Source organism: Suncus etruscus, chromosome 8 (assembly GCF_024139225.1).
Source record: "Suncus etruscus isolate mSunEtr1 chromosome 8, mSunEtr1.pri.cur, whole genome shotgun sequence".
NCBI classification, from domain to species: domain Eukaryota; kingdom Metazoa; phylum Chordata; class Mammalia; order Eulipotyphla; family Soricidae; genus Suncus; species Suncus etruscus.
In genome coordinates, this window is record NC_064855.1 from 112,104,244 (window position 1) to 112,114,255 (window position 10,012).

Sequence of the window (10,012 nt, forward strand, 5' to 3'; positions counted from 1 at the left end):
AGTGAATCATTGGCACCCACCAGGGCACTTTTAGAGTTTATCATACACTAGGCTCCAGATACATTAAATGTAAATATAGGAATTACATGTAGGGGCCCGAGAGATAGCATGGAGGTAAGGCATTTGCCTTGCATGCAGAAGGACAGCAGTTCAAATTCCAGCATCTATATGTCCCCTGAGACTGCAAGGAGCAACTTCTGAGTATAGAACCAGGAGTAACCCCCGAGCGCTACTGGGTGTGATCCAAAAACAAACAAATAAAATTACATGTAAAACAAAAACCTTAAGAAAAAGAAAGAGAAACAATTGGAAATATTTTGTAACCTCTAATAAAATAAATTTTTTGTTATATTATTTACTTACTATTGATTTTTTCTTTAGTTCATTGGTGCCACTCAGGGAATATTCTTGTCTCTGCACTTAAAATGACTCCTGGCAAGCTCAGGGACCATATGGGATGCTGGGAATCAAACCCAGGCCAGATGTGTACAGGACAAATGCTCTACTCTCTGTGCTATCATTCCATCACCTTACTATTGATTTTTATAATGACTTTCCATGTGGTTCTGAGATTTCTTCAGGACTTTTATGGTGGTACTTGGGGGTGAGGGGGTGTCAATCGAGATGTTCATAAAGCCATGTGGCATCCAGTGATCACTTTTATGCTCCACTTCAGCCTCAGGAAGATATTATTTAATATAAACACCCCACATATTAAAAAGAAAACATTGATAAATTATTCTCTATTCAAAACACCTACTGAGGATCAGAGCAATAGCACAGTGCGTAGGGTGTTTGCCTTGTACATAACTGACCCAGATTCCATACTTGGCATCCTAAATGGTCCCTTGAGCCCACCAGGTCTAATTTCTGAACACAGAGCCAGGAGTAAATCTTGAGCACTGTCAGGTATGGCCAAAAATAAAGACAAAAAATTCTACTGAAAGTTATATGATGTCACATTAGTATGGCTAGTATTATGAACATAATATCTTTGTAGTATACATCACAACAGAGGCTATGTGAGTATTCTATCCATATAAAATATCTATATCCACTTCTTTTTTTGTTTGTTTGTTTTTGGTTTTTGAGCGATTTCTGACACCAGGTGATTCTCAGGTGTTACTCTTGGCTATGGTCTCAGAAATCGCTCCTGGTTTGGGGGACTATATGGGACACCGGGGGATCGAACTGTAGTCCACCCTTGGCTAGTACCCCTTGCACCACCACCCCAGTCCTATACCCACTTCTTTTTTTTTTTTTGGTTTTGGGGTCACACACGGCGATGCTCAGGGGTTACTCCTATCTATCTGCTCAGAAATAGCTCCTGGCAGGCACAGGGGACCATATGGGACGCAGGGATTCGAACGAACCACCTTAGGTCCTGGATCGGCTGCTTGCAAGGCAAACGTCGCTGTGCTATCTCTCCGGCACCCCTATATCCACTTCTATGAATACTTATACCCAAGTATAAGCAACAGATTGAAATATAAAGTATAGGAGTAGGAGAATAAGAAGTGAAAATATGTCCTCCCAGACTAATGATCAAATAAAGAATAATGTGAGGTCATGTCATGCCAAATTATCTCATCAACTACAATAAATTGAAATGCCTGAGAATGCCAAGAACTGGAATGATTGTGTGGCAACAGAACCACTTCTGTTGCTGGTAGAAATTTTAATTGGCATTTCTGTGTTAGATGTAATAATTTGACAAGAAGATTCGTTAGCCTCTCCCTGTCAGCTACATGGCCTAAAAAAAACCATTCCACATATGAGTCCATACACAAGTAGATGTAGAAGGCTTTTTATTATTACTCATACTAGTGAAAATTTAGAAATAGAACAATTGTCCATTAATTGTAGGACTGATAAACAAAGTCTGATAAAGGATAATTGAAGGACTGATAAAATAAGTCAAAAATGCAAAAGCAATTTCCTAATAGTGATCATTAGCACAACACACAAGCATCCTGAATTGAGGGCAGCTGAATTGTTCAACATGAATAAATCTCAAAGAAATGATGCTGTAGAAAATATTGGAAAATATTAAAAACAAGCAAATTCAACCAAACATGCTATGGATTGATATATGTGATGGGATGTGCATAGAATTCAAAGCAACAAAACAAGTCAAAATAATCTTTGAACTCTGCAAAGAGGCAGTAAATGATAAAATAGAAATACATTGAGGTTGTCAATCGTCTCTTTGATTTTTAAATTCAAAAGCATATAAAATCTTAAACGTAGTATAACTGGAGCAAATGTGGATAGCTACTGACTTTTCTAAAGCTGAGCTTCTTGGCATGTGTATTATATTATGTCTGTCTTTTATTTTAGTTCCCCAAATATTTCCTGATACATTAGGAAGCACATACACAATATTTCCTTTGCAGAACCCTTTTATTTTTTGCACTACCTCCTATTATTGTTCACCTGCACAGTTTCTTCTAGTAGTTACTGTTCTGTCTAGTTAAGGTGTAAATCCTGTTGCCAAAAATATTTATTCTCGTGATGGAAGCTACTGAGTGTTTTCACATATACTTCCTACATTCACTGTATAATTTGAGTAAATTTTTTTGGTTTATTTTGGGCCACACCCATTTGACACTCAGGGGTTACTCCTGGCTAAGTGCTCAGAAATTGCCCCTGGCTTGGGGGGACCATATGGGATGCCAGGGTATTGAACCATGGTCTTGGCTAGCACTTGCAAGGCTTACCTTACCTCTAGTGCCACCTCGCCGGCCCCCATTGAGTAAATTTTTATATCAAGATTTTTAGACCTTTAATTAGCTGCTGTTGAATTTAAAAAATAAAAAACATTGCCCTTAAATCTTAATTTCTTTTCTGTCAATTACAGGTCCTTTGTATTATGTACCACATGTGGTACTAAGGGTATTGCAAAATTGAATCTGAGCCCTCCACATGCAAAATATTCACTTCAGTCTTTTGAGCTACTTCTCCATAACTCATTTATAAGATAGTTCTTCCTCGTTCCATCTCTGAATCTTCTTCTGTGTTTTTTTTATGTTGATAGCATCAAGGTTCTGTTATATAATCAGAATAATGGGATGCCAGGAATCAAACCTTGGTCCATCCCAGGTTGGCTGCATGCAAGGCAAATGCCCTACCACTGTGCTATCTCTCCAGCCCTTTATCACTGATCTGCTTTTAAGAGATTAGAATGCAAAATGTATATTAATATTATTTCATGTTTTTCAAATCAGACACAACAAACAAAACAAGATTCTTGTTTTTTGTTGTACTTATATGGTCTTTCACATTAGCTGGAAAATTAAATTGTATTTATTTATTTATTTATTAAATAAATACCATTATTATTTCCTCAAATTTTTCACATTTCCCATAATAACAAGTATCCCATTCAAAAGATTGATATTATTTTTTGGGGGGCCACACCCAGTGATGCTCGGGGTTACTCCTGGCTATATGCTCAGAAAATGCTCCTGGCTTGGGGGACCATATAGGGTGCCAGGGGATTGAACTGCAGTCCGTCCTAAGTCAGACATGTACAAGGCAAACGCCTTACTGCTGCACCATCACTCCAGCCCAAAGGTTGGTATTATTTAAGAAAGATTTTGGATACATAAAACTAAATCTGGGCAGATTAAAATGGATTACTAGCAGATCCGGAGAGATAGCATGGAGGTAGGACATTGGCCTTGCATGCAGGACAGTAGTTCGAATCCCTGCATCCCATATGGTCCCCTGAGCCTGCCAGGAGCGATTTCTGAGCATAGAGCCAAGAGTAACACCTGAGCGCTGCTGGGTATGACCCAAAAACCAAAAACCAAAAAAAAAAAAAAAAATAGACTACTAGCAAAATTAGAAAAATAGAGAGCAAAAACAGAAAAAAAAGAAAAATGGAGAACAATCATGTAAATTTTAACACGACATTGCTTAAGGACATATGAAATAAAATGTGAATATTTGATGTTATATTAAAACAGGCGTGAAATATTTCTGAAGGAAATAGTAACCAAGAGCACAACATAAAATTTTCTCCAGCTCTCACCAAGCATGTGCATTATCTAAAGTCACCACCAAATTGACTGTGTAAACTAATTTCAACTGACTCCATAACTCCAAATGTCAACAAGTCATTACCTCTCTGTTTTATGTGACTACAAAATAAACTATCACAATTTTTTCTCATGATTCAGTATTCTGCTATTTGGGTGAACTAAAAGAAGTTTTCAGCTAAGGGTCTCATAGGATCATAATCAAGGTGTTAGTCAGACTGAAGTATTTGTTTTTTAGAGGTTTTGAGATTAAATCTACTTCCAAGTGAATTAAGATGGTTTAAAGAATCTTAGATTGTGTTTTTATTTTCCTTGGTTGGTAGCCAAGGGACAATATTTGCTTCTATAGCCACTTGCATTACATGCACAAAATCTTCAAGCATCAAATCCCTGAAATTGCTTCTGCTATCTATTGAACAAATCTTTGAACAGCAGCTCTTGTGATAAGATGGTCACAGCCTTCCTTCCTTCCTTTCCACCTTCCTTCCTTTCTTGCTTCATTTCTTCCTTCCCTCTTTACTTCCTTTTCTCCTTTCCTCCTTTTCTTTCCTTTCTTCCTTCCTCTTTTCCTTCCTTTCTTCCTTTCTTCTTCCTTCCTCATTTCCTTCCTCTCTTCCTTCTTTCTCTCTGCCTTTCTTCTTTTATCCTTCTTCATTTGCTGTAAAATCTATAACAAGTATATTTTCCATTTATTTCTGTTCTTACTCCAGCAGGAACTCAAAATAGTTTCAGATATTTAAAGGAGAATATGTATTAAAAGTAAGCTTAAAGTGTTTTATCTAGACATCTTCATAATGTAAACTGAGTATAGTATCTAGTGTGTCTGAGCATCGAGGTGTCAACTTAGGTTGTCTGCCCTTTGTATCCAAGAAACCCTGTGGACAGAAAAGATGAGAGATTATTTTAAATATAGTAAGATTAGGGCATTAAAACATATTATTTTGAAACACTTCCACTAGAGTCACTGACTTATCATCATATTCTTTGTTTGTGATCCTGAATAAGATCTCTAAGACATTATTATAGGCCTTTGTAGTAAAAGGCTGATTACGTACCTCACTAAGTGGTAATAAAAATGATCAGATTTAGGCATCAAACTCTAAGCCAGTGATGACAGAATCGATGCCCAATCTACAAAAAGCTAGTCATGGAGGGGACCACTTATACTAATAGCCCGAGGGGTAAGGGAGGGGGATATGGAATTCTTGCTGGGAACAGGGGTGGAGGGAGGACAACTCTGGTAATAGGAATTCCCCTGTCAATATCAATATGTACCTAAATATTACTCTGAAAGATTTGTAATCCACTTTGGTCAAAATAAAAATTATTATTAAGAGAAAAAAAAAGAAAAGTATAAAAGAATAAAGCAAGTGTGATTAGAAAATATTAAGCATGTAAGAAAAAGTGAAACACAAATAATGATATCAAAGGTCCTTGACCTTTTCAATGATTTAAGTAATTGCAACAAGTAGATATAGCCAAGAATGTAGTAAAACAGTTGCAGAGCACAATGAATGGACAGCTGGTGTCGCTTCCCTCCAGCCTACTGGTGAGCCTGACTTTGGGATCCAGCAGCAGATCCAAATCTGAACAGTGTAGCTTTGCTGGCAAAGCACACAGGTCTGGAAGCATAGGAACCTGTCTCTACCTGTGTTTGGGGTGTCAGTAAGCATCAGAGAGTAATTTGTGAGCAGTGAACATCATGCATCTTTGAGCCATAAATCTGAAGAACATATCTGAAAAGGAAGAATAAACTAGGGTAAGGACGCTTCTGTGGCCAATCCTAGGTTCCTTCTATTCACAGGCATTCAGCAAATCTCTGACAAAGTTTTGCTGGGCAATGGAGTTGAGGCAAACAAATGGTTTTTCAATCATAAATAACTTTCTCCAAGAGGCAGTGAGTTCAGTGAATAATTAAAGTGTCTAGTCATTAGTAGTGTGGTTTGTGAAGATGTGTCTCTCCCTTTCCAGTCTTTTGTTGATCTTTCCTGAGGGTCTCCTGTGCACTGTCTGATCGTTTCACAAAACCAAAAGTGCATCTCACACTACCCCTAGCAAGTATCTTCATTTCTTTTATTTCTTGGTTGCAAGGTACATTTTCACAATGAGTTTTTTTTTTTTTTGATTTCTCACCAATTCATGTGGTTGGCCAACTGCCTTCATATCATACATGAAAAAAAAATCAATACTCAGACCTGAGGCAGACTTGCCGAGGCAAAGCTAGAAGTTGTGAACTTGGATCTAACCTTTGTGTGTGATCAAAGATTTTTCTAGTAGAAAGGTGGCTTGAGAATCCCAGAGAGATGCCTTGAAGGCTCTGCTTATGTTGTGGATATTTCATTTTCATATTTTATTTGATTGTTTTATGATTCAGGGACAAGTGTGAAGGGTCTTGGGCACTTTGGTGGTGGACTGGTGCAGTAAATTATTACATCAATACCTTAATCATTTATACTATTAGATCTACATTACCTAAAAAACAATTTAAAATATTTTAATTTATTGAACAAAATTATTCAGATGTATATGATCTTAGTGTTGTAATAAATTTAATATAATAAATAAATAAATTATAAATTTAATAAATTTAAGATAAATTTTGTTTAATGTCTATCTCCCCACCCAGCTTTGAATTTCAGAGAGGAGACAAAAAGACTTTCACAAAATTCTACCTCTAGCATCTTGAATCTATAAATAAGTGCCAGGTTAAATCAGCATGGCTCAGACTTCAGAGCAAAGCCTTCTTTTCATGACTACTTAATTAACAAGTTCCCAAGAGGACAAACCACTGAGGAACCAAAGCCAACTGCATCTCCTTACCAGCAAGAATTCAGATTTGTTCTTTCAGTATAGAACCAGCAACCAAAGGGTGTGTCGCTAATGGAACGAGGACTAAGTTTTCAGTTTGGGAGCTCACAAAAATAACCATATGCTTTGGTTATTAGATTATAGAATGAAATCTATCCACCTGAATTTATGAAGTGCATCTAACTTTGTCAAACATCAGTTTCATGTTTTATATCCTGTGATGTAAAGTTTAATTTAAAAAAATAAAGAAGAGTAATTATGGATACAATGTCCAAAAGTAATGTTTGTTACACAGAGACCCTGATTAAAAGCCCCTAAATGAGAGAATGATAAGTGAGTGAGTGAGTGAGTGAGTGAGTGAGTGAGTGAGTGAGTGAGTGAGTGAGTGAGTGAATGCCTCTATTGGGAATTTGATGGGGATGTCCTCCTCCCAGAATTCATACCTTGAAAATCAACCACCCTATAATTGTATTAAGATTGAGGTCTTTGAAAGGTAATAAAGATTAAATGAGGCTTTGTGGCAGGAGCCCTCAATAATGGGGCTTGGGCTCTTTTAAGAGTTGCAAGTTATTTTTTTCTTCTGCTCTCTACCATATGGAGATGGATATAGAATTCAGCAGCCAAAAGTTCACAACTTCGAAAATCTGACTGTAGCCTCAACCATGTATATGGTACCCTGCAGTCAAAATTCCAGGCTCAAAGAACTGTGAGAAAAAAATAGCTGTTGTTTCTAAGCACCACATTCCACAGTGCTTCATGATAGTCTCTTGAGTAAACTAAGATATTTTATAGTTTCAGACATTCATGATTTTGTTTTCTATTTACACTTGACTCATCAGACTTTCCTGTCATTCCTCTTCCACTTTTTGTTCCCTCAATTCCTACCCCAGAGATAGCATCTCTCATGAAATGAGACATTTTTAAAAAAGCTTTAATAAAAACCTTTATAATTTAATATTAAAATTATTTAATATTTTAATACTAAGATTATTTGATTTTGAAGGGTTCGGTCACATCCTGCAGCAGTCAGGGGTCACTACTGGCTCCGCACTCAGAAATCTCTCCTGGAAGGCACGGGGGATTATATGGGATGCCCGAATTCAAACCACCATCTGTCCTGGATTGGCTGCATTCAAGGCAAATGCCCTACCATTGTGCTATCTCTCTGGCCAAAATTATTTGATATTTTAAAATTAAAGTTATTTATAAAGAGCTTGGCTATGTATCACTGACATTTTTCTGTAGAATCTTAGCTTTGAAATGTTCATCCAAGAGCTCCTTTCTTTGTTTTGTTTTGGGGCCTCACCTGGTGGCACTCAGGGGTTATTCCTAGTTCTACTCTCAGAAATTATTCCTGGCAGACTCATTGGATGCTGCAAATGGAACCTGGATCAGTCCTGTGCAAGGCAAACACCCTACCTGCTGTGCTATTGCTCTACCCCCCAAATCCAAAATGCTCCTTTTGAAAGGAACCCGGAAATCGTAAGCTAATGTTTGTATCTTAGTTTAAAGACCACAGAAACAATGACAGCCTGTATTATTTTAATGAGATTTTGGTGGCTAATGTTTGTTTTTCGACTCTTAAGATTATTAGGATTTTCATAAATATTTGAACCCTGTAGAAATAATCTCATCAACATTCTATTTCTAGGTCTATAAAGCAATTACAAGCTTGAAAGTACTATTTTATTGTAATAAAAAGGAGCGCATGGGTGATATGTGGTTTGCGGTTTATTAAAGCCAGCTTGCTTAGACTTTAAAATGAGTAATTGCCAGCATAATTACTGTTTTACATTATGTGATCTGCACTCAGCTTTTTCAATGAATCAGTCTTTCTACAGGTTTATGGTGCTTTTCCTTGTAGGACTAAAGAAAATGTAGTTAAATAATTTAGCATCTATGGCATTACCTGGACCTGTGAATCTACCTTCCACTAAGTTGTTTTGGCTCTTCAAGTTAAGTGCAGATGCTCACAGTCTCCACTGCCTTTAAATTTCATTCCCCGAATATCTTTTCTGCTTTTTCTTCAGCTGGAGAAGTCTCACCTTCCCAGCTAATCAATATTCCCCCTGAACTCTAGAAGGTCTCTCTAGCTAGTGCTGCAAATAGGAAGTGTGTGTCTAGAGTCCCAGATGCCAAACAAGACTTATGAATCATTCTTTTTTATTTTTATTTTTAGTGTTTTGGGTGCAGAGGGTCAGCCCTGGTGGGACTCAGGAGACCATGCAGTACCCAGGCTCAAACCCAGACCTCCCTCATGCAAATATTGCTCTTATTCTCCAGCCTTTATATCCATCCCCCAGAATCTCTGGCTCATTGGTTCCCCCCCCCCCAACTCCTCCTCCTTCTCTTTAAGAAACTGCAACCTGGAGGCTGTGATAAAATCACAATCTTCCTCTAAGACCTAAACACCTAGTGTGTCTATTGCTTCTAAACTTTCCCTCAAGTGTTTTAGCTTCTGTTGATGTGTTTTGTTCTTGTACTTAAAAAAATATGTGATGCAGTATTCAGTGGTGCTCAGGACATAATCCTGGTTCTGTGTTTAAGGGTCACTCATTGCAGCACTAAATGGGGTGCTAGGGTTCAAAATAGGATCAGGCTTGTGCAAGGCAATGCCCAATCTGTTGTACTATCTCTCCAACCTGGTTGTGGTACTTTAATCTGAGGGGAAAAATGATAGTAAGTCATTGTGCTGCTCATGTCCATAATAGTTTGTCATTAAATAAGAGACCCTCATCATCATGATGTGTCTGCTTGGTCTCTAGCAGACTTGAAAGCACAGGAAAATCAAGATGTATGTCTCTTCTTTTAGTGCCTGATATTCTGAGGTTTGGCATTGGCTTCTTTGGTCCCTTAGAACTTGTGCAAGTCCGAAAAGCAATAAACTAAGAGAGAACTTTTGGGTGACAAGTTATTGCTCTTCTTTGTCCTTTAACAGCCTTTATTTTTAGTGAACTAACATAGTTGATTATCTCTGGTCATCTTCACTGATCAGGCCACTAATAGACACTTGGTTTGTCTCTAGCTCATTGGCCCTTGCTTTTGCTTTACTGTTACCTCAATATGGCAGAAATTTCAACAGGCACTGGGAAAGAAATTATCTTCCAGTGATGAAAAGCAAGATGATAATAAAGATGCTCTACTTTCACTTATAATCCTTG